Source organism: Topomyia yanbarensis, chromosome 1, assembly GCF_030247195.1.
Source record: "Topomyia yanbarensis strain Yona2022 chromosome 1, ASM3024719v1, whole genome shotgun sequence".
Taxonomy (NCBI): Eukaryota; Metazoa; Arthropoda; class Insecta; order Diptera; family Culicidae; genus Topomyia; species Topomyia yanbarensis.
This window is the reverse complement of record NC_080670.1, coordinates 217006617-217031851: the sequence shown is the minus strand read 5'-3', so window position 1 is coordinate 217031851 and position 25235 is coordinate 217006617. Positions and strand designations below refer to the sequence as shown.

The 25235-nt window shown below is 37.7% G+C and overlaps 1 protein-coding gene across 8 annotated transcripts in view; it reads left to right on the top strand.

Annotated features, from left to right (window-relative positions):
- Positions 1 to 25235, top strand: part of LOC131692995 (potassium voltage-gated channel protein Shaker) — a 234920-nt gene that overhangs the window by 109353 nt on the left and 100332 nt on the right. The window contains exon 1 of one of the 8 annotated variants that reach the window (XM_058980480.1): positions 1506 to 2025. The exons of 5 other annotated variants lie outside the window; for them this stretch is intronic. The gene's annotated coding sequence lies outside the window, so the exon portion shown is untranslated. Of the gene's footprint in view, positions 1 to 1505; positions 2051 to 25235 lie in introns of those variants that run through there. 2 more of the 8 variants (XM_058980467.1, XM_058980470.1) reach the window with 2 other exon arrangements.

The window sequence follows — 25235 nt, the reverse complement described above, 5'->3', positions numbered from 1 at the left end:
TGTGTTTCACTTTTTAATTTTTAGCTTATCTGGTGCCAAGTTGATGCCAAATACTGAAAAAACCTTCCTCAAAATAATTTCATCAATTAAATGTATTGAAATGTTCAAGAATTTTCTTTGGGAATTTCGATGCGAGTTCGATGTGAAAATAATCTTGGTTTTGGCACTAAGTTAGTGTCGAATTATGATGAGATGAAATCGAAACGCAAATTCCATCTAATTTAGTCGGAAAGGGTTTTAGAAACAATCGGATTCAATAATCAATTGGAATATTTTCCGAGAGTAATTTTAACCCTTAAATGCGCAATGTTGTTTTAAAACAACATTGCGAAAACCATCTCAAAATTATCATAGTAAATAGTATTAAAACTGTTAGACAATTTTTAGAAAATTTGAAAAAAATTGCTTTGCGCCTTTAAGGGTTAAATGATTATGATACGTATCATCTATATAAGTGTTCTCAAATTATTTTTACATGATATGAAAAAATAGCCAAATAACAAACACTGTAATACAAATCAATTCTCCCCCTTTAATATACGGCCATTGTGTGCGCTCTAAATAAAGTCAAAATTTCAGCACCGATTGGCGACTCTTTCGTGGGCCTCGATTTATTATTTACGACAAACAAAACCCCAGAAAACACCGGCATAGGCTTCACCACGAAACACACAAAGCTAACCCTGTACGAGATGCCAGGGTCACTACCGCCATCATCATCCTTTTCGGCAACCAACATAAGTTGTTTATGAAAGGATACCGAAATGAAAACCGAAAACCTCTGCATTGCCTTGCATCAATTGGCAACCCTGCAGGAAGTTGAAGGCGTCATGATCATTATCATCACCATCATCGCCAAAGGTTGACTGGCTGAAGAAAGCAATCAGTGGCGCACTACGGATACTCCGCACTCGTTCGGGTGTGTGTGTGTGTGTGAATTTGTGCTTAACTCATTTCCCAACAACAAAGCCACAGACGAAATGCTCGAGGCGAATCTGCAGTAGCAGTGTAGCACATTTTCCACAGACACTCACTGACTGTCTAACGTTTATGAGCAGCGAAAATTTACTCCATCCAAGTAAGCACTCCTTTTCTCTCAATATTCTCTCATTTTCTGGATTGTCAGTGTTTGGTTCTCTCTGGGATCCGTCAGCATCGGCGCGCGCCATCATCGCATCGCGTCGTCGTCCGTCTTTCAGCTGAGTGACGGGAAAAAGGCAAATTTTCACGGCTAACGTGATGCGGTGCGGCCATTCAGCTGATATTGGTTCATTCTAAACGGGGTGGTTGTTTCGTCCTAGCGGGTGATTAATTGTTTGTATGTGTTTGTGGCGTTACTCACTTGTTTGATGAGTACAACACACACACATACACAGTAAGTGAGAGAAATAAGCGGAGAGTTTTCCGAGTTGTGCTGTTTGGGGTTGTCGTTTCGTTTGCGTCAGGTTTTGGACTCCCGAAGCACCCGTCGCATCGATGGCTTCGAAAGTTGTTCCTGGCCTGTTTCGTTGGGACCGTTGATCCTTTTAGTACACACGAGAAGTGCGATTTTAGCTGTTGTTCCCTAGTAGAACCGTATTTTTCTTTCGGTGTATCGTCGTAGAGTATTTTGTGTACAAACGCCTAGAGGGTCCCTACTCGTTTCGGCTCTCAGACTCTGGCGTGCGTCGGTCGGTCGGTCGGTAGTTTGATCGGTCGTGCGGTCTTTTCTCTTGTGTATGGGTCTTTCTCTGGACTAGCCGCGTCGTGGAGGGTTCCGTTCAGTTTCGTTGGGACAGTGCTCCTAGTGGAGAACTGCCAGCACAACGGTATCGAAGTGTCGTCGCGTTCTAGTGTTCGATTGTTCTACCCGCGTACGGCTCGAAAAAAAAATACGAAAATCCCAACCCGTTGGGGCCAACAACAAAAAAAATAGGAAAAAACGAAGTCATGATTGTCACTAGTTTCATCGTCATTACCGTGGCTGTCGTCGGTATCGTGTTTAGCAAAAGTACTAGCTGAAATTGAAGTATTAGGAACCAGCAGGTGACCGGAGGACGAGGTGAAATTTGTACGGAAAGCAATATTAGAGTGTGTGACCCACCTCCCACCAATCAATCAAGGGGGAAGGGGATTGATTGCTGGTGAGGTGCTACCAGTGGCCAACTTCCGATCCGAGAGTGGGGTCAAATGTCGAAGAGCGAGAGCAAATGTGGTGCGGTTCCCCGAAATAGTGTTTGGCTTTTCATGTTACTCGTTTTCATAATGTCTCATTGGAGTTTTTAATTAAGAATTGATCAGGACAATGTGATTCGGTGTTTTGCCCGTCCTATTAAATGTTGTGGGGGCGATGAAAGAGGAAAGTGATAGATTTGGTGCTGGTTCAGTGCGTGCTCGGTCCATTGTTTGTAGCACAACAATATCAGAAAAGCAATTATGCTAACAATAGACCTGGCTTCGACCACAGCTGGCTGCTACTGCTGGTGCTCGGAGAGTGAAAGGCTGTAAATCGAAACGCCAAATGAGAACAGAGTTTCGGTTGTGTGTCAAGAAGCCCAAGTTATCTGCATTGCAACGTTATTTAATAGTTCCTTTATCTAGAAGCAGGCAAGCGAGGAAAAAAAATAACACGACGAATAAAACCTGGCCTGTGTGCCTGTGTGTGAGGGACGAGCACGAAGTGACTTTTTGCCTGACCTCCACCTCTACCACGAAACCGACAACCTACGGTTTGGAACACGCTATACTCCACTTCTCGCCAAACGGAGTATCCTGCAGCAAATACCACACCGTCACTGTTAAGCAGGGGAACATGTGTGCCTCATGCCGTCATGCTGCTACGCCACCACCACGCTACCACGGGCGTTTGCTGGTGCTTGGGTCGCTTTCCCGATGAATCCTTTCATTTTTTTTTCGATCCTATCGGTGCGAGTGATTGATTTTTTAAAAAGATGAAATTTTATGGAGTCCACAATTGGCGGAAGGGATTTTTTTTCGAGCCAGTGGTTTACGAGGGAAGATTTTTTATGAACACCACTCAACTAGTTTCAATGGTTCATTTTCCTAACTTATGGTATTTGATATGTATTTAACGATGCAGAAAGGGCCCTTCCACATAAAAATTTCAACAGAACGGGATGAATATTGAGCTTGCCTGCAGAATTAGTTGTAGATGAAAATCTTTACTTAGTAGCAGTCACCGTGTAAAAATTCTGGAACTAGTCGTTCGGCATACCAGAAATGTCATCAGTTGATATTGTACCATACCGTACCTACTACATGTAGGACGTGAATAGTTTAAATAATTGGGTCGACAACGGTAATACATATGGTGATTACCTCGATAGCTGAAGGATGGACTATGGAAGGTTTCTTTCACGATAGAACAATCTTAAAGAACAGAATAATGTGTTATATTCAACACATGATCAGTGTCCCAAACTTCGTGGACCAGGGGCATCCGCGTAGTTAATAAATTGGCCTACGGATAGAAGGAGACCCACATGCGAATATTTGAAATAATTGACATTCATTTCCGACGTATATCGAGCGCCATTTAAACTTTGAAATAGGCCAATGCTATCCGTACCTTTCGAAAAGTTGTGTATTTTTATGTCCAAACCATCTTTTCTTAATATATTAAACTAGTAGGAATAGTATTTAAATAGTTTAGCATGAAACAAGTAATTAAATTAAACATATTGGGCAAAGTTGATTACGAATCATATTTTTTCTGAAGACAGCATCTTAAAATGTTTATGTAGAATATCATTTGTCAGTGAGACGCTTCACGCTCAGGCAACAGTATGTCACTATGAAAATGAGATTGCTACGTGTCTGCTCCGTCTATAAATTTCCGGTTATGGCAAACTTTATGCGGAAGTAATTAAAATAACTACTTCACAAGCAACAATATCCGTTTCCAGCATTACTGCTCAATGTCAATTCTGATATCATCGACGTAAATGCTAAAAAAGGGTCAAACGATTACTCCTTAAAATTTTGGAGTTTTAGAATTTTAGGAAAGTGTATTGATATCGTTCAACCATCCAAATATTGTTTGTTTTATTGAAAAACTGGAGACTCATTTCGGTATAAATTGTACACTTTTTGCTCCAAACCAAAATTTCATACAAATTTAAGAAATCATTGGTAAAAAAATATGTTTGAAAAATTGGTTCACAGCAGCCTTCCCATATGTACATTAGAGTGGGACATGGTTATATAAAAAAAAAATAAAATTTTACTCCGAGTAACTTTTTGGGTCTCATTTAGCTTCTAGAACAACTCTGCAAATTTTAAGCTCGATCGGTGAAACTATATTTTTGCGCCCACGGTTTAAAGTTTACATGGGATTTCGCATGGGGAAATCGTCTTTTGCAAAATAATTCTTCCAAAAGTCGCCCCTTACTTCCTAAGAATAAATAAATGCCTGATTTTCATAGGAAATTTGTCAAGGAAACAAAGCCTAGAAGACTGCAAAACGATCTGATGCTAGTGGAAAAAGTTATTAAGCAAAAACCGATTGATGCCCTGAAGATTGATGAAAATTTTACTTTTCATAGCATCACTGCTTCTGACGGTTTTATTATATACAAAATTTTTAACTTTCTCTTATTATGTACAAAAGAAGCCTCAATTTATCCCTCAAAACCTTGCGAAGTGGCCAAATAGTATAGATAAACGATTTAGATACGTTAAGAGAGGATTAAAACAAAATTGCGTATAATTGGACAACCAACAGCAGTGGTACTAGAAAAAAATGAATATTTTATCAATCGTCAGAGCATCAATCGGTTTCTGCTTAATAACTTTTTTCTCAAGCATCAGATCGCTTCGTGATTTTCGAGACTGTCAAATTTCCTATAAAAGCCACATAACGATTTATTTTTAGAAAGTAATGGAAAACTCCTGGAGGAATTATTTGGTGAAAGTTAATTTTCCCATACAAAATCCCATGTAAACTTTAAACAGTGGGCGCAAAAATACAGTTTCAGAGATCGAGCTAAGAATTTGCGCAGTTGTTCTAGGACCCAAATGGTATCTAAAAAGTTGCTCCGAGCTGGAATCTAATTTTTGTCCCACCCTAATGCACATCGCACACGCTATTTCGTACCTAAACACGTGCACATGTTCGCCTGTGCAATTGAACCCCATGGACCTACACCTAGGTGTGCGTACACGTAGGTTCGAGGCACTAGTTCTCTCTTTCTCACTCTCATCATCACTAGCGTTGACTCTTTTTGCGTTGTGCAAATCGTTGATGTTTGAACTAGAGTTTGTACACCGGGTTGTTTGTAAACAGTGTCACCTTGTACATCCCAGATTGAAACGATGCTGTTGTGAAAAGTTATTCGATTATGAAGTTTTGTATTTTATCTCTGTCTTGCATACTTTTAAAAGGACATTATACTTCCCTAAAAGTAATTAATATTAAAAGCTCAATAGCTTCGTCCAGCTGCCTCACATGAATCTAAAACCATTCACGCAGCTCGCCCAAGATCGATTCCCTACCTGCACACTTAAGGTTATGATTTTTTAATCTGAAAAAGAGGCGATTGCCCCCAGAAAAATCCTGTTTTAATCTACCCATAGGCGCAAGAGTGCCTTTCTTATTTATCCAAACTATGATGGTTATCAGGGCATAGCAAAAAAAAATTTTGCAGAGAATGCATGATTTGCAGCAATGAGCACGATGGTTTTTAATAAGGATTTTTTTGGACAAAATGTCATAAGGCTCCAACTTCCTCTATTTTTTGGGAAATGAAGAGGCTTTTGTTACAATGCTAAGATTTTTTTCTTTACAAAAAAAAACATGCAGTATAATTTTCCAACTGCTACCTCAAAAGTTGTAGCATTTAATATATTTTTTCCCATAGTGCCAATATCAAAAACTTCAAGCGAAGTGGGCGGAGTCTAGAAATTTTCAAATGACTAGCTTAATCAGCATTAGTTCAATGTTATCTTCATGCCAACATATTTTGAACTGGTGTGGCTGTGGTCCACTAGTGGGTTGATAACAGTCTATTATTTTTTCCGGGAAAAACAGCCTAGGGACCATTCATAAATTACGTGACGCAAAAATTGCCCAAAATTGACTCCCCCCTCCCCTCATGTAACAAATTGCCACAAATTTCTTCATCCCCCCCTCCCCTGTTACGTAACAAATTCCTAGAAAATTTTTTTTTCTTCGGTGAAAACATGTTACGTAACGATCTAGCTAACTCCCCCTCCCCTCCCCCCCCCCCTAAAAGCCTTTCGTAATTTATGAATGGTCCCCTACAGCCCGTTTGGTATCTTGCGGGTTGAAGTAGCTCAGCCAAGAATTGATCCACTGGGTTCCTGCTCCTATATCGTAAGAGGCGACTAAAAACAGGAGTCCTCAAGTCGATGTGTTTCTTCGTGCCGAGGACTGAATACCAGTCATGCACGGATTGTCGTTGGTCTTATTCTTACTGTGTTAAGCGAATCCATGGACACCATGGACGTTTGTTTCATCGCAAATCGTGGGATTTAAATGATGGTTATGTCACGAATACCCATTACGTGGTTCGCAATAGGAGATTGTAAGATAACGTGTTTAAGTATTTTCCAGTTGCTGTACAATAAGCGCTGATGATGAAATGTGTAGTGCTGTGATCAACACAAAAAATGCAGAAAGGAAAAGCCTCCATAACTTTGGTTCAAGAACCGTATTTCCACACAAGAAACTTCTATGCTGGAAAGCTACTTAACCCTGTCTTCGTAGCATTCAACAAAAAATGGCATGACAAATCCACGTCAAATGCTTTGTATATGTAAACTTTTGAAAAGTGCAAGCGATACATTTCTTATACTCGGCCTCACAACTCACGATGTTTGTGCTGTCACAGTCAATATGACTTTTGGCAACATAAACAGAAAATACGCCTATTGACGGCACCGGTGGTTCAGTGGTAAGCGTGACCGCCACTCATTTCAGTTGGTCTGGGTTCAATTCCTGCCGAGGTCGTTGAGATTTTTCTGAGGTGAAAAAATCTGCGGTCACGTCTTCCTTCAGAAGGGAAGTAACGCCATTGTTCCCCGGTTCATGAGTTGATGGATCGATATTCTTCTACTCCAGAAAGTGGAGTCTCACCTCTCTGACGTCGGTAAAGAAGAATCAGAATCCAACTTCTACACTTGCTAACAAATATCCTCCCGTGATACTTATGGAGTGCGCCGCAGTAGTATATACGGCCTCTAGCAAAAGCAAGTATCGGACATTCCTTCCCTTTCCTTCCGCGATCTACTTTCGGGCCTGGTCGGCGCCGGCATTGATCAATAATCACTTTAGGATTACCAGGAAATGCACATTGAAAGATATTTCGCTACTCCCAAACATAATTATCTACTTATTCCCTGTGCAACATCAGCTAGTCCAGATCGATAAAGGAGTAGCAGCCAGGGGTGGTCGCACAAGCTCAAGCTCATAAACAGGAAATACGCCTATTGTTCGGCTTATTTGCCGCATCATCACCTTCTGATAATTTCAAAAGGGTTGTGTACTGTGGCAGAAATGGGTTTGCACTCTTAATCAACAGTGATGTAAATGCCCATAACATAATTTGATATCGATTTTAGAAGTATCGAATTAATCGAATTCTTAAGTATCACAAATCTGCATACACTTAATGACCGAAATTGTCCAGAATTTGCACGATTTGGCAGAGAAGAGGTGTTAGATGTAACTCTCTGGTCTGACGGTATTAAGCATAAGTTGGCAAACTGGCTCGTACCCAACGAGCTCGTACCGTCGTTTTTTCATCATAAGTACATCGTTTTTGATCTTTGTAATGTCTACGTCTATTAGCACTCCCTTGATGTTCTAAATTGTTACATATAATTCACTTTTGCTAGAATGTAAATTCCCACTCTTTTTATCAAACCGCACAGAGAAAAAAAAAACAACTAAACTTGTAAAATGAAACTAAAGTTTATGAACGGGCACGGGCATAGCGTAGTTGGTAAATCGATTGCCTTGTACGCAGCTCACCTGGGTTCGATTCTCAACCTCGCACATAGGGTTAGAGATTTTTCCTTAAGAAATTTTTCTAACCCGAAGAGGTGAATGATTTTAAGGTTCAAACCTCTATAATCGAAATAAAAAAATAAAATTTATGAACCTAAATCGATTTAGGCCGAATTTGAGTGAAAAGATCGCTTCGGGAACGTCATTCTGTTATCCTAATATCCCCTCGGGGGCGTTGATATATCTGTTCATTGAGATATGACTTTTATTCCCTTTGGGACTCACTTTAAACCACAACCATATTTTTTATCTTCGACCCATATCTCCGGAACCGAAAGATCGATTAACTAAAAATTCAATAGAAGCTTCCGGGACCGTTATACCCTACCTTTCAAATTACACACGCAGAGGGCGTCTGTGTACCCCGTGGACAGTTATGGGGGGGGGGGGGGGGGGGGGGGTTACAAGTCCACGCTTATGTATGAAGAGGAAGGTGGGGGTACTCCAATTGTTCACGTAGACTCTTCATAATTATTGGAATGTTCACATTCAACATTAAAGTACACTCAGGTTTTTTTACGCGTAAAAAAACCGCGTATAAAAAAAAAACAGCGTGATAAAAACCTGAGTGTAGTCTGAGAAAAATCCGTTGTTTATTGATCAATACCGGCACCGGCCAGACCCGAATGTATGAATGTTAGTCCGATTATTATTCTTCTACAGGCTGTACATATTATTGCGCGCTTTAAAAGTGTCATGAGATTATATTAGTAACGTTGGGGACTCGATTCAAAATTGTGCTGAAGTTTGCGTGCGCTTCAATATATTATAAGTCTCGGTGCATAGTCACCAGGAAACTGATTAGATGAATAAGATACGCTTTAGAAATTTCGTAACGGCGAATATCGAGAAAATGCCTAGGAATATACTGTCCACGATCGCATATTTGTTCCATTTTCTATGGGATTTCCTATCTTCATAGGACTGATTTGCTATCGTGGGCAGTATACTTAATTCAAATATTATTTTTAGGGAATAAAAACTAAAAGGAAAGAACCAAAAAAAAAATTTAAAAATGAAACAAATATTAACAGTGGAAAACAAACTGAGGGCCACAACTAAAAAAATGACGAAAATGTGAAATAATGTTAGGCGGCCCAAAATAAGCATTAACTGTGCTGGAAACCTTGCTTTGTATATTAGTAATTTTACGCGCGTGTATTTTGCTACTTTACTCTTTGATGCAAAAAATTATAACGTCCAAAAAATGCGGGAAATGGAGTATATTAAGCCTTATTCTTCATTACGACGGATTGCTTTTTCGAACGAATGTGATTTGCATCCTTCATAACAACAAAATCAAACGGGAGTCAGATCCGAGAAACTTGGCTTCTGCCACAGAATACCTAACGGCTGCTTTGCTGGTTTGTCCGGAGCAAGATAATAGTGGTAATTACTAGAACAAGATATAACACGTTCCATGAAGACATGAACGGGTAACTCTAGTGATAAGGAAGAATTCACTTTCTTCTAGCATTTGAACCACACACCGAAAATTTAGTATCAGATTCACGGTCCGCGCTCAATCATCCCAGAACACACGCGAGTATGTAAAAGGACACACGATTTTAAAATAGAATTTTTACACGCGAAATCACATACACGATAGCACTCGCGACATACAAATGCATACGCGATCGAACACGTTAACGTACAAACGCTCGAGCCATTCGCGATAATACACGCGATCACGAAGTCCCTACGCCAGCACGTATCCGAACCGTACAATGAATATCAAATTCAGATTCCGCTGCAATTGGTCTTGAGCAGTGTTTTAGTGGGTGACATTTCCCGTCTCATCTGCAATTATAGTGAGTGACTCTGACGCAGAGCCCTTTTGAGTACCTAGCTGTACAGCTCCAGTACTCTTGAAAAAAAAGCTTTTGTTGTATTAATATATGTTAAAAAATACGCTAATGATCATTTGTTCAAAAATCCTGAAAAACGGCCTGTTTAAAGAGCCACTGATGAGGAGGTCGCCTTAAATGTCGTGCGATTTGAAAAGAATCTAAAATTGTCTTACAGTGTTTAATATACAGTACAAGTTTTTTGGAAATGATTTGCATCTGATTTAGGTAATAGATTACCTTAATCAATCTATTATTAGAGATATTTAAGAATCTTTGAGTGTGTTTTGTATTTTGGATTGTTGTTCCTATTTTACCAATTGAGCAATCTACTTGATGATTGGAAATGGTTATTTAATATTAGATGTGAAAGAAGAAAAATAAATAATATTTTAAAAAACCTATGAATATATTACACCATTACCGAATATTGTGTCTGCAGACAAAAATCAGAAGCGACTTGTCGCTCGTCAGCATACGTTACCCCAGCGAAGTTCATAGTTTCTTGGTGTAGTCTAGACTTTGTTAAATGTTTTGATTATAAACAAATAATTCAAAACCAATCTTTTTGTGATTCTTAAAGAAAAAAATTCAAATTAGAGCCATACAATCGCATTTAAAAGTTCTATATTATGATATTCATTTATCATGATCTCACATGATTAAAATAAATAAGAAAGTGATTGATTTTTAGTAGCATGTCGACTATAACCATGACAACACAAAATATAAGATTAACTATAGTTTTATTGACGAAAATTTCTTTGTTTATTTTATTCATGAAATGACAATTCCACTGACGTCGCTAGAAATCTTCGCGTCGCTGGACTGTTCAGCGCATTGCAGAATAGTGCTGCAGCGACAATATAACGACTACTCTGTAATCGACAACGAATTCTCCCAGAACTGTCAACATTTTTCAGCACGGTTTGGCATCCCTCATCAGAAAAAAGTAACCATCAAAGCAACCTATGCCGTTAAGAAAGTGTGAAACATATTACGTTTCAGTCCGACCTCCTAGCTCTATTCCAGTTGTGTTAATTATGCGTGTAAATTAGATGGAAAAACTCGATTCCTAGCTCCGGTATCGTATAACCATTTTATCAACAGAAAAGTTACACAATTCCAAACCTCAATAAACCTGTACCCTCATCAGTGAACCACCGGATAGAAACGTGTTCCTCACTTTCTCTCTTCCAGCACACCGCCACGACAAACAAACGGTTGTAGTAGAAAAATAACTGTTTATCATCCCCATCGCCAATCGAATTCTACCAGCCCGATAGACATTGCAACCGTTGGCACTCTACTGATGCGGTTTTTCCAAGCCGGACGGACGAACTTTGCTCCGCAGGAATAGACTGTGTGGGGGCGCATAGGATCAAAACAATAACTCTTTCTCGTGTTCGCCCTGCGTGTATTTCAAGCTGCACAAACGTAATTCCGTCACTTTTATCCACGGAACACCGCTTGCTTTGTTTGCGCAAAAATCCTGTTCTCGTTGTTTGGAATTGGAATTCGGCATGAGCCACTGTTTTTCCCCAGCGCCTTCCGACCGTAGACATGCTCGGTTAGTAGTCAGCTGGTCTGTTTGTTGTTGTTGTTGTTATTGTTGATGATGTGAGTCTTCGTCGTAGTAGTAACCTGGAAAAAAGGCAGCCAGCAAAACTCAGGTACCTACCACCGCCACCAGTGAGTGTGCTGTTATTGAAATATTAATTCCTTTTGGGAGTACCTGCGGCCTGTGCCGGTGTTTGTGTATGAGTGGACCCAGCACCGTTCACTTGGATGCCACGCGGGTCAGTCGGACAGAGCGGGGTCACCGGAGTCAGGCCAGCAACCGTTGCGGCAGCTAGCTGCTGCTGCTGCTGCTGGAACGAATCGATGGTGGGTCGGATCGAAGCTGGTGAGTGCTGCTGCTGGAGTGTATTTACTTGTGGGAATGTGTGGCACCTTGCAGGTGGCAGGATCGGACCTCGACCTCCCGCCCCCGCCCATCCCAATACTATCACCAAAGCGGGCGCTTTGCGGCATTCTTTTCGTGTGGTGTTTGTGTGCGGTGTTTTTGAAACACATGGCTCCAAACGAAACGGCTCCGGAGGTAGCGAAGCGAGAGCGAAATATGAGGGAGAGAAAATTGTAAATCGATTTTTCCGAAACTTTTCAGTGTTATTATTAGTTGTACCTTTCGCTTAAGGTGCCCGAACACGAACATGCGTTCGCCCGCTGGAATGAAACCGTGAAACGGTTGCCTCGGAATGGTTTTTAATTTCTTTCCACGTTTGGTTCGCCCCCGAAGCTGAAGCTTTTTCGCTTGACGTAAAAATCATGGCCTACCAAGACTGTGCCGGTTGTGGTTCTTCTTTCGCAAAAGTTCTGTCTTGTTTTGGAAAAGAAGGTGATATACCTGGAACCATTTAAGCTTTCAGTATTTGACGATCTTTTCGGAGGGCTGGGAGGAGGCAACAAAAAATCAATTTCGTTATAGAATTTAAACTTTTTTACGGTTTACCTCGCGAGGGCGTCTGGTTTAAGTGGCATATTTACGGCATATCTACCAGAAGGCGAAGATGATATCAACGAGAATGGAGCCGGTGTATATAATAAAGTGGAGTCTTATTGCAATGGTAAAAAATCCAAATGCGAATAAATGAGTTTGTCAGTGAAGTAAATGTTGGAAACGTATATACACTATCTAGATGAAAATCATTTTCGGTTGGTTTCTAGAGCGTGAAACGAGAGCTGTTACCTCAAGCTACCGCAAAATCAGTTACGTTCATAAAACAAAACCACAACAGAAATAGGCTGGTTTCAGATCCGGAAGATCTAACCGGAATGTGGTTCGACATTTAAAATACGGCTGACAAACGTATTTGCATAGCTATAATTACTGGTACGTTCGATAATAGGGTCATTTGCATTGCAGTCTGTATTATGCTAAAAACAGAATGAACCGGAGCCGAGATATGAATTTAATGAGTTTTTTATTCAAATCGTAAATATAACGAAAGAATATTCTTCTCTGAGCTTTTTTTATCCCTTGGCACATCAACCCCGACGAACGAGAATCCGTACACATTTAAAATCTGATATATTTATGACATTTGGAGTTCAGATTGTCATTATCTTAAAAGTAATGACAAAAGTAAGACAAAAACTTGTTAATTATAATGTTAAGTTGGATTTTTGAGTTTTGAATTCATCTCGTCAGTAACTAGCACCAACTTAACCATAGTTAGACACTATATCCATACAGTCAGATATGTGACGCCTAAATCAACTGGCAAGTTCCGAATCATGTCTCGGATATAGTGCCTAACTAGTGCTAATTTGGGTACTAGTTTGAATACATCGTCTAACTTGGCCCAAGTTGGTGCTAGTTACTGACGAGATGAATTAGAAATACGAAAATCCAACCTAATTGTAAATTAGTTCTTGTGCCTTCAATGCATAAATCGGTTCAATCAAATTCTTCCCTCTTGGAAATTAATGTTGCGTGATAATGCTAATTCTTACTGATTCCTGATTCTAAACATCACCTGTCTCAGAATCTTTAATTAAAAAGGCATGAAAATTTATCCTGAACCGATTCATTCCTTGCCAAATATAATGATAAACAGAAAGGTCATACAAAACTGAGCTTCCGACCAAAATATTTGACCTTCCCCTCGTTCTGCATGCGTCCCAACACACAGCATCTTCCCGGTTAAAGACCAAATTGCTGATGTTTATTTTCGTTGTATTGTGAGCCGGGTTCGCTGAGTCCGGTCTGAGATTGACGGTTTCAAATCGATCCGGAAATGGTACATTTAAAAAGCAAACAAACAAACAGAAAGAGTAAAAATATACCCCAAACAAGGTACGAACGAGAGTGAGTTTTCACGTAACCTTCCCAATGCCAGGAATGCACATTTTTGGATCAACAATAAGCGAACAAGCAAAGCGAAAAATATTTTCTCGCAGCTCAAGCCGTCAAAATATTTCTGAAACAAAAATTCCGCCGATCAGGAATGCAATGCGATCACTCACTTGAATTGATTTATAGAGTCTCGATTGGGGACAGATCGATTTGCCATTTGAAATAGTCTCCGCCCGACTGACAGACAAACCAATATGTTATTTTTCGAAAAGCGAAAATTGAAATCGTACGATCTGCCTCTAGCGCTAGTTTAGTGCCAACAGTCTGTGACTGACTACTCCGGTGTATGGTGTAGGTCCTGTTCTAGTCCCACTTAGCCGTATGTTTGCTAACTGTGTCCCAGTCCGAAAGGTGCCAATAGGAATAGATATTTTTGTTGAGCAATCGAAATTGCCACCGACAGATAGTTGATTGGAAAGGGGGAGAGGGGAGGGGGAACGGAGCAAACGGATCCCACTCGGTCCTAAGTGCTTGTGACAACTCGCTAAGTGGGTTTCCCGTGTGGATTCACCCATTATTGTCGAGTAGATGAATTGTTGCTCGCTCGCCCTAATTAAGTGCCCGTGTGTCGATCGTAGTTCTCGGCACGTTCGTTAAGTTTAATTGCAATTTCCAACATGGTTGTAACTTGTATTGGCCTTGCAATTAATTTACTGTCGAATTGGATTATTTCATAACAGAGTTGGAATTTTAATGGCAGTTTTAGATTGGATGAATTGTTTAAAGACTGCCACAAAATATATAAAGTGCAAGCCATTGGCAAGCAGTGTACTAAGTTGCAAATTGTGTGAATTATTTTTGGTAATGTAGAGCGACGGATAAGTTTATCTAATAAAGAAAAATCCTACAATTAAATTGCTTGAGCGATAAAAGTTTACCTGGTAAACCTGTTGAATAATGCTACAGTGTTTCCCCACTACAACACAAAAATGCCATTATCATGAAGCTTCGATTGATTGCGGAGTTCACGGTTTATAGCAACACTTCGCACAGATGGGTGAAATACGTGCGCATTTAAGGTAAATATTTAAATTTGGAACGAATTTGTATATTGATGGTTAAGCTGTGCCTCAATCCATTGTTAATATGATTTGAGCCTTTGATTACCTTGCTATTTTTTTGTTTCGAATATCAACGATTTAAACTTAGAATCTTTCGCATCTTTTTTATCGGGTTTGAAAAATCTCAAAGCCTATGTGTAAGGATTGAGAACCGAACTCAGATGATCGCCCCACCGGGATATTCAAAATCGGATGAAATCTTTCATCAGTGCAGTCGTGAAATATTTTGTGTGTCTTAGTATACCTCAAGTTTCTGGTGCTTTAGCAGGTTAATGTCTTCAACAAAGTTGCTTAGAAGAACAAAACCTTCAAGATAATATACTGAATAGTTTAGGATTCAACTACAAGGCGGCGCTAGTGAGCATGTACATTTATGATTTCTGAATCTCAAGGCACGTTCACCTGGTCTTGTTTTTAGATATTGTTAATGGTACACAAAGTTCCATTGTGTATTCATCGAATTTTTAGAATTTGTCGGATTTATTGAACTCATTGAATGCGTGGAATTCTCAGATACAAAAAAAAACTGGAATTCATAGAAATGATGGTCTTTATCGAATTTATAACATTCTCAAAATTCATAGAATATCAAAATCTTAGAAATTTCAAATTTCTTAGGATTACTTTCAGAATTCGTGTAAATCTCAAATTTTTTAGAATTGATGGAATTCAAGAAATCGCAGAATTAAAAAATAATAATGGAGAATTCATGGAATTTCCAAATCCAAATTTATAAAATTCTCAAATAAAAATTCGAAGACTTCTCAGAATTCACAGGTTTTGTAGAATGCACTGAATTCACGGAATTCGTGCAATACATAGAATTTATCGAAATAATAAATTTCATAAAACTCAGAACACTTCGATGTCATAAAATAAAAGAATTTCTAGTATGCCTAGACTTCGTAGATTTCATAAAGTTTAAATAATTAAAAAATAATAGGATGCGTACAAAGGAGTAATGGAATTTATAAAAATCATCAAAATAATGTAAATCAATTGATTAATCGAATTCATTGAAATCGTCCAGTTAAAAGAAAGCATAGACATAATGAATTCTATGGAGTTCATCGAATTTAAATCACTGCTCATAGAATTCATAGATTTCATAGATTCTTAGAATTCATAAAGTTCATAGAATTCATAGAGCTCATAGAATTCATACAATTGATACAGTTCATGCAATTCATAGATTTTATGGATTTTATAGATTTTATATATTTTAAAGATATTATAGATTTTATGGATTTTAGAATTTTTTTAGAATTTATAGATTTTATAGACTATAGATATTATAGATTTTAAAGATTTTTATGATTCTTATGATTTCATTGATTTTGTTGATTTTATAGCTTTTATAGAATTAATAAAATTCATAGAATTCATAAAATTAATAAAATTCACAGAATTCATAAAATTCATAAAATTCATAAAATTCATAAAATTCATAAAATTCATAAAATTCATAAAATTCATAAAATTCATAAAATTCATAAAATTCATAAAATTCATAAAATTCATAAAATTCATAAAATTCATAAACTTCATAAAATTCATAAAATTCATAAAATTCATAAAATTCATAAAATTCATAAAATTCATAAAATTCATAAAATTCATAAAATTCATAAAATTCATAAAATTCATAAAATTCATAAAATTCATAAAATTCATAAAATTCATAAAATTCATAAAATTCATAAAATTCATAAAATTCATAAAATTCATAAAATTCATAAAATTCATAAAATTCATAAAATTCATAAAATTCATAAAATTCATAAAATTCATAAAATTCATAAAATTCATAAAATTCATAAAATTCATAAAATTCATAAAATTCATAAAATTCATAAAATTCATAAAATTCATAAAATTCATAAAATTCATAAAATTCATAAAATTCATAAAATTCATAAAATTCATAAAATTCATAAAATTCATAAAATTCATAAAATTCATAAAATTCATAAAATTCATAAAATTCATAAAATTCATAAAATTCATAAAATTCATAAAATTCATAAAATTCATAAAATTCATAAAATTCATAAAATTCATAAAATTCATAAAATTCATAAAATTCATAAAATTCATAAAATTCATAAAATTCATAAAAATCATAAAACTCATAAAAATCATAAAAATCATAAAAATCATAAAATTCAGAAAACTCATAAAAATCATAAAATTCACAAAATTCAGAATTTTCATAAAATTCATAAAATTCATAAAATTCATAAAATTCATAAAATTCATGAAATTCATAAAATTCATCAAATTCACAAAATTCACAAAATTCACAAAATTCACAAAATTCATTAAATTCATTAAATTCATAAAAATTCATAAAATTCAATAAATTCAATAATTTAATAAATTCAATAAATTCAATAGATTCATAAAATTCATAAAATTCGTGAAATTCATAAAATTCATAAAATTTATAAAATTTATAAAATTCGTAAAATTCATAAAAATTAAATTTATAAAATTCATAAAATTTATAAAACAGAACAGAAGACCGGCTTTGACCGGCGATCAAAAGAGAAAAATGGATTGAATCCATTTGTGGACGGAGAGCACACGACCTAACTTAAAATTGGGCTGGATTTTTATGTTTCGAATTCATTTCGTCAGTAACTAGCACAAACTTGGGACCAAGTTAGACGATGTATCTAGTACCTACTACTTAGATACTACATATATGATACCTAAAGCAACTGGCTAGTCCCGACTGATGTCCCGGCAAGCAAAGACAGAAGTTCTGATTTACTGATGAGAAAGCGAAAATAATAATTCGTTTGTTTAGTACGGTTCAAGGATGTTTGCTACACGGGACGTGACGAAAAAAAAATTAAAAAAAAAGATTAACAGTGTGTATACCTGATCCCGTACGCGCGACATGCCAAAAACACGCGGAGATCTTTTTTCACGGCGGGTAAATATTTGCTTCCTTGTCAACAGTATCTTGGAGGCCATTCATGTCTTTTTTGTAGCCGTACACGTCCGTATCATCACCGTGAACGCTATTTTTTCTTTACTATCCTTTACTGTTGGCTATTTCATGGACCTCTTGTTCCAGTGTGCAAAGATTTTGAATGGCAATCGCACACCCACTTAACAATTTAGAACAACACCATGTATTGTGAATAAATCTGACATGATGATAAATCTTTGATGGAGTCTCAGTTATTCGCCATTTTGGTGTTAACGTTGGCTTTCTTTTTAGTTCAGCTCTCGAACAATAACATACCTAGAAATGACACTCCTATACGGACCTATTTTATAAAACCGATAACTATTTCAGCGCCTTCTCTAAGGTTGGCGCCCTTGACGAGGATCAATCCGTCCAACCGTCCTTGATATGTACGACGAGTCCTCTGTGTGTAATGATATAACCACCTTGAGTTTTGTACTTCGAATGGGTTGGTCCATCCGCATTCTCACCCGAAAAAAATACCATTTGGAATACCTGGAAAGTAGTTTTTCCATGTGTTCTGGCTCCTTTTCTCCGAAATACGACATATCTTTTAATAGTCACCTTGCGGGTAAGTGGTGCCAGATCACGTAACTTAACTTCTATGTTGCTATTATCCATATATATGTGGATCTTGATTTTAGTGTTGTCCCAAAAGAGCACGTGTTTTAAATTCAGCGAAATGAATCTTTTCGCCTGCGCCAATTTGTTGAACGTTATGAGCGCCGGGTGCCTGATATGCTTGAATCGGATAAGGGTGAAGTCACCGAACCGAAGCTACATATTCACCTTCAACAAATGTTTGACATCCCGAATATTCGGTCTTATGCGAATAGACCGTATATCAATTATCACCGTATTAGGTCGAAGAATCACGTTTTGTTTATGGCACTCAGTCATCTTGATTGATCATAACACAAGCATAAGAGTAACGGTTTGTTCTGCAGACAATACACACAAGATAAAAGCAAGTACGCGCGCTGGCCAGCATAGAAGCGGAAAGCACATTAGGGATCATAACCGATTTCTTTGGTGGTTGAGAATAGACTGGTTTTGATCTTTTGCTAGAAATACTGTGCGGTTTTGAAACAATTGCTTCAAACGTTTTTTAGTGAATATTATATTTTGAAAAAAAAACCGATGTTGCCAAACATCGATCCTAAAAGATCGAATGAAAAAATTACATGTAAAAATACGAAAATGTTTATTATACGAAAATGAAATCGGACGACTCGTTCGTTCATTCTACGAAAAATATTCGTATTATATACAAAAATTTAATAAAATAACAAAACATTTCGTTTCAATAAAGAAAAATAGTTTCGTCTTTGACGATAGATTTTGTGCAAGCTTAAGTGAAGTAGATATGTAAAATTACAAACATTTCCGATCTCCAAATCTCCATTCTTTCAGTTCTTGAAATAAATGAAACAAACTTTATTTACTGATAGGAAAACAGAATGCAGAATGTTAACCGAATAGTTAAAAAAATTATTGAAATCTGACAAATACTTTCATGAAGAGTCTTACTTAGCAGCAATTTCAACATCAATGTAAGTAATGACGTTTCAAGGTCTCCAATGTTTTTTCTGATCTTTAAATTTAAATTAAAAAGTCAAAACATGTAGCTTCAAAATAAAAAATAAAGATTCAAAGTCTATTGGGTAGATACTTTGCAATTTATTCCTAAAAAAACGGCTCAATTTCGGGTCTGGAGAGTAGAGGACCCTCTTAAGTCAAACATTACCCTACATTGATTCTCCCGTACGTAACGAATCATTTATAATTAAATTCTTCAGTTAAAATATGTTACGTAACCCTCTAGGATAGACCCTCTCCCCGGTTTATAATAAAAAGTCACAGTATTTAAACCCTTCCCCCCCAAAAAAGTAACAGTAGTATAAAACTATTTAAACATCCAGCCTTTTCAAGCAGTGTTACCATTTTTGGCTGGCGTCTATCTGGTGCTAATTCAGTGCCAGTTGCTGATGAGACGAAGTCGAAACATAAAATTCCTCGATTCACTAAGTTTTGTGACCTTTAGAAAAAAAAATGATTGTAATTCAATTTTCTCCCTGGAGAGAAATATATCATAGTCCAACATTTTTATTTTCATACTGGCAATGTTAAGAACAATTTCGCTTTACGGTAATAAAATTAAACCAACAAACACGATTCAAGTCGTTTTTTTTCCGCTCGCCGAGTTCAGTTACTCAAATTTGCTACTGCAAAGTAAAGCGAACTATACAGAAGCGCCCATTTGTCGATGATCTCGCAAATCTAAGAGAACAGGTCCAACAAAAAATTCCCCTTTCCCCATTTCGAACATTCAAGGGGATTCCTCGAAAGCAATAACAGAGAACCAACAACCACCCAGCATGTATCAAAAGTTTTCCTCGGAACTTTCACCATTAGCGGCAATGCCAAAACCTCCCAAGTCGAGCATCAGCAACGCATTCATTACTATTATATCGTGCTCCCCGTTTTTGGCTTCCATTCATATCACGCACAACGATGCACTCGACTCATCCCGTCTTGCAGTAGGTAGGGAAAGCGTACAAGCGTACAGTACTGCAGCCAGCCTGAATACTGATGCTGCTGGCTGGAGGCTGGAACCACCACCACCGCCACCACAACTTCCTCTCAATCCAAGGATCCCTGAGCTAGCAAATTTCAACCACCCTTCGAAATTCCATGCCAACAAAGCTGCTGCTGTGCGCTCGAAACATCTCTCGGGTGGTGGTGTGCCGCCGCCAGCTGGCGAGGTACGCTTTGACAATGAAACAATGGAAAATGGTGTTTGGGCGTGGATCGAGATAGAGAGAAAAAAAATGCGAACCGAAATGTGGCTCGTAGTGAAAAATAGCATTTCAAAGGCAGGGAAGGTTGGTCGAAGGCTAACTGCTGAAAAGTGGTTGAGCATGTGTTTGTTTTATGGCGTTTAAATTGGCTGACTGATTGGCTCTATTTGGGACTTGTTGTTATTGTCAATAGTGTGCCATCGAGTGGGAGGATATTTACGGATCTGGAAATCTGCTGGAAGAAGAATATCTCTGATTCAGATAACTGATGAGAAAGTGTTTCACTTTTTAAAAGCACAAGTAGAAATATAAAATTCATTAAAGAAAATGTAAACTGGCAGCAAAATGCAAAACGTAATAGTTGAATTAGGTTTTAATTCAGTGCATTTCCCTTCAACACTCGAAAAAATCTGTTCGTATTTTTGTGTTTCTTTAATCAGAATTTCATGACAAAAGACTCGTACTATCGTAAAAATTGCGATTATTTACTGTACAAAATTAGTACTAGTACTAATCAAGCAATAGGTTGTTGTCCTGGCTACGTCGTGTTTCAAAAATCAGAATTGTTCCTATATTCATGACTAGAAGTCAAATGAAACGAAAGACCCGCCCAGTAACTGTGAATAAACCAATCTAGTGGGTATAACCGAGTGACGGCACGGGGAATTAGTAACTTTGGAAACGGTGAAGATGGCTGTTGACACACGGTAAACCAAAGTTGACAATAATGGGGATGAGTGATCGATATTTCGCGGATGTTCTCATTGACTTGAAACTCTTAACGAAATATTACGAAATGCGTGCACGGAAAAAATCCGTCCATAAATTCATGAAAACAAGATCACGATTTCGTGAACTGAAGGATTTACGAAAACCGTGACCAAGTTCCTGAAATTATGAATATTAAACCTCGTATTCATGAAACTATTTCTTTCCAAAAAACTAGTTCGCGTCGAATATATACATGGCGTTATATTCGAATGTTTGGTAGAGTAACTGTGGTTGTTCCCTGGACATGTTAAATTTTTGTTGTGATTCTTGCTCACAATTTGGGAATACACAGGCGACAGTTAAACGATGTTCATGATTGCATGAGCTTATTCGCAATTTTTGTTGTTTCTCATCAAGTTACAGTGATATTTTATTCATGAGTTTGCTAACAGATTTTTCTGTCAGAGTAGCGTGATTTATGATCATCATTGCAGGATTTTAGTCACGATTTTCGTAATTTATATTTCGTGGTATTTCAGTCATGAATAGAGTGATTCATGCTCATTATTTCAGGGTACTAGTCACGATTTTTGTATGAGTAATGTGATTTATATTCATGATTTGAGGATCTTCGTCACGATTTTCGTAATTTTTATTCACGTTATTCTGAAGGGAAATTGAACATATTGATAACAGCCATGATTTTTGTTCATAATCCTGTTTTCGTAACGTAAGAACGTGGTTGTTCCAGAATTCATGGAACTTTATTCACGATTTTGGGAACAATTTTTTTTGTGTAAATAAAGAAACTTGCTCCAGATGAAATTGAGCGCATAGACGATCTAAATGCTCTTCTCCTGATTTAAAATGCGTGATCTCAGCGATCAAAATTCGAATCAACTGAAGCAGTTGGCTGAGTTTTTTAACTTCAAGCCAACGGTTAGTGAGTTTACAACAATTTCCAGGTACAGTAGCTCAAGAATAGATCACATGTATTCCAATTTTCTATTAGGTAAATCACAGAAGTCCTTGTTGTACAAAGGAAAATGTAACGTAAAAGCGTAACTATCCTGGTTTTTTCCCGTTTACAAAATAGTTGATGAACATTGCTTTAATGAAGCCACAGATTCGATAGACCTTTTCCTTACGAACTCTTTTTTGTCAGAAGGAAAATATATCTGGGTCCCTGTTCCGTTCGAAATCCTCTTTCTAAAATGCAAATATCAGAGACAGTCACTTCTTGATCAAAACTGAAAAAGAAGTTTCACTTGATTCAATATCGAAACAAAATTGCATTGCACTTTGCAGAAGAGTAAACAAATACAAAATTTACGCAAACCGAACGCTCGAAGCTCTACGATAATCCCGGATGCACAGTGCTTCCTAATTGAATTTTCTCTCGTTCCGGAAGTAAGCAGAAGATGCTCTCGGATATGCTGCAGAAAAGTTCAAGGCAAAATTTTTTTTGCTCTCAACTATTGAATTCAAGAAATCATTGTTTGTAGTAAATTTCTTTCAATCGTCCGAAGCATGGGTCAGCACCTTCCGAATCAATCTTCTTTATTCAAATCGGTTTTCCGCCAATTATGCATTAATCCAACCTCTTCAATCTTCCCACAACCGCACAAACCCACACGAACCACAACAATGTCTGTGCTTGTAATCCTAAATCAATAAGGCTAATTTTAATGGGATTGTTTGCTGGCTACACCACACCTGCTGCGAGATCTCAGCTCTCACAATAAAGCCTTCATCCCCGGCACGACGAGAATTGATTAATGGAGTCATTTGACCCTTGTCCCGTACAGAGGCGAGCCACCCGGGCGGAATAGGGAGATTACTTTACCCTTCCATCGATACCCTTAAGTAATCAGCGAGGGGATGGGCAGGCAGTGTTTTGCATCTATGTTTGAGTAGGGAGCTGTCAGAATTGTGTGGGAATTCGTAATTTTTGGCACAATTTCCATTCCGATTTAGATGGATAAACTGATTTGGAAATCAAATATCTCAAATGAAACTTGACCTATCTTTGTAAGCTACAAATTGAACTACTTAACAGTAAATTTGATATGGAATTAGCGTTTCGGCTTCGTTTCATCAGAATTCGACACTAACTTAGTGACAGAATTAAGCTAGCGGTGAATAGACGCTAGCTCTAAAAAATGGAGACTATCTGTGTACCTGATCAATCCCCAGGTCAAGCGTGATGTCCCGCAAGAACAGGAGTTCATTTTAAGCTGATGGAAACTAGTAAAATCAAAACATTTGGTTCGGCTTAGTAAGCCAATACGAGATGCGCATACTATATTTCTCCGGAAGAATGTCCGCTTTTTTAAGCAAGCGTAAATCCGGCGCTAGCTTAGTCATGTGAATAAATTCGTGTCGGATTCTGATGAGACGTAGTCGAAACGCAAATTCCATATCTAATTTAGTTATAGATTTTGTGCTCTTTCGCGCAAATGTGGTTTTCACCTACTTTTTTTCCTTAGGTAGAAATATAGAACAGTAATTATTAGTCATCCCTATAAATATCGGTTAAACATCCCTTTAACTAAATAGTTTTTCGGACATTTTTCTCAAACTCCAGAACCCCAACGGCAGTTGCCCAGGCCCGATAAGAGGAGGGATTGGCCAGGGTGATTGTCCCGGGCCCGGGTCCTATTTGGGGGCCTCGTTTTTACCCGAAAATGAAACCTAATGGACGGAAGATGGGCGAAAACTTTCGGTATTTTTAGAAGACCTATAAAAATAGAAATTGTAATTTCTTTGTAATCATTCGCCTTAGTGAATTGTTATGTGATGAGAGCGGGAAAAAAATTTGAAACTTTTTAATAACCCGAAAATTTGAGCCCTTATTGTGGATACCATACCTTTATTTGATAGATGACGTTTGTAACAAACCTTCTTAAGGGAGTTGTCTATTTTATGTACAATGTCATAACCAAGTTTTAACTGTTTGAATCGACAGAATGCACTACAAAATATTCAAAAGCCAATTCAAAGTATTCTCGACGAAAACAACTGAGCACCACACAGGAATACGAGCGCACGGATGAACTACCTGTCCTCTTCTGCCCTCGCTTTTTTGCTGGTGGTACCGGTTGTTGATTTGGAGATACTAGGCGCGTTTTTTTATTGAATATTTGTTCCTGTCAGATCCGTAGCTATTGGTTTGTAGTTTGGAATAAGATAACGGTGTGCTGTTTACGGTTATAGCAGGTTGACTATTCGTAGCTGCTTCTGCACAATGTTTTCCGTGGTGGTGTCTTTTGGCAGAATTTACACACATAAATCAGCCCTGGGTTTATAACTAATGTTGTCGGATAAAACGTCCTATTTTCGGTTGATCTGCATAAAATTGTTACCTATGGACGAGGTTAGTTTGTTCGGAAGCATTCCATACGAACAACGTTAGGAACATCTGTGAAAATGGTCTTCGAAGGTTCTGCAATAATGGAATCCACTTCCCTGAATCTTGACATAAATTTGCTAATCACGATGTCAGTGATGCGCGGAGATAATTCATGTAAGTGCACCTCTCTAGAGCTGTTGCCTATATATACGGGAATGCCTTAGTTAACGTTGCCGCCTGCGCTTGTGTGCTGCATCTTGTTCCGCGGAACGAAAGACTGTGCTTGTTAATGTTTGATACGGAGCCATTGCAGGACGCCAACTTCTCCCAGATTGAGCAGCATCTGTATATTGAGTAATTGTTTCGCTTCCCGAGTAGCCGGGCTTACAGGACATTTCCAAAAATCAATAGCAACACAATTCTTCTGCAGTGGGACTAGTTTTTGCCAGGTGGGCGAGATGAGAAGGTAGACTGACCTTAATCAACTGGTGATTAAAATGCATATTGTTTGCAGTTTTGTGTTTTTATAACACGT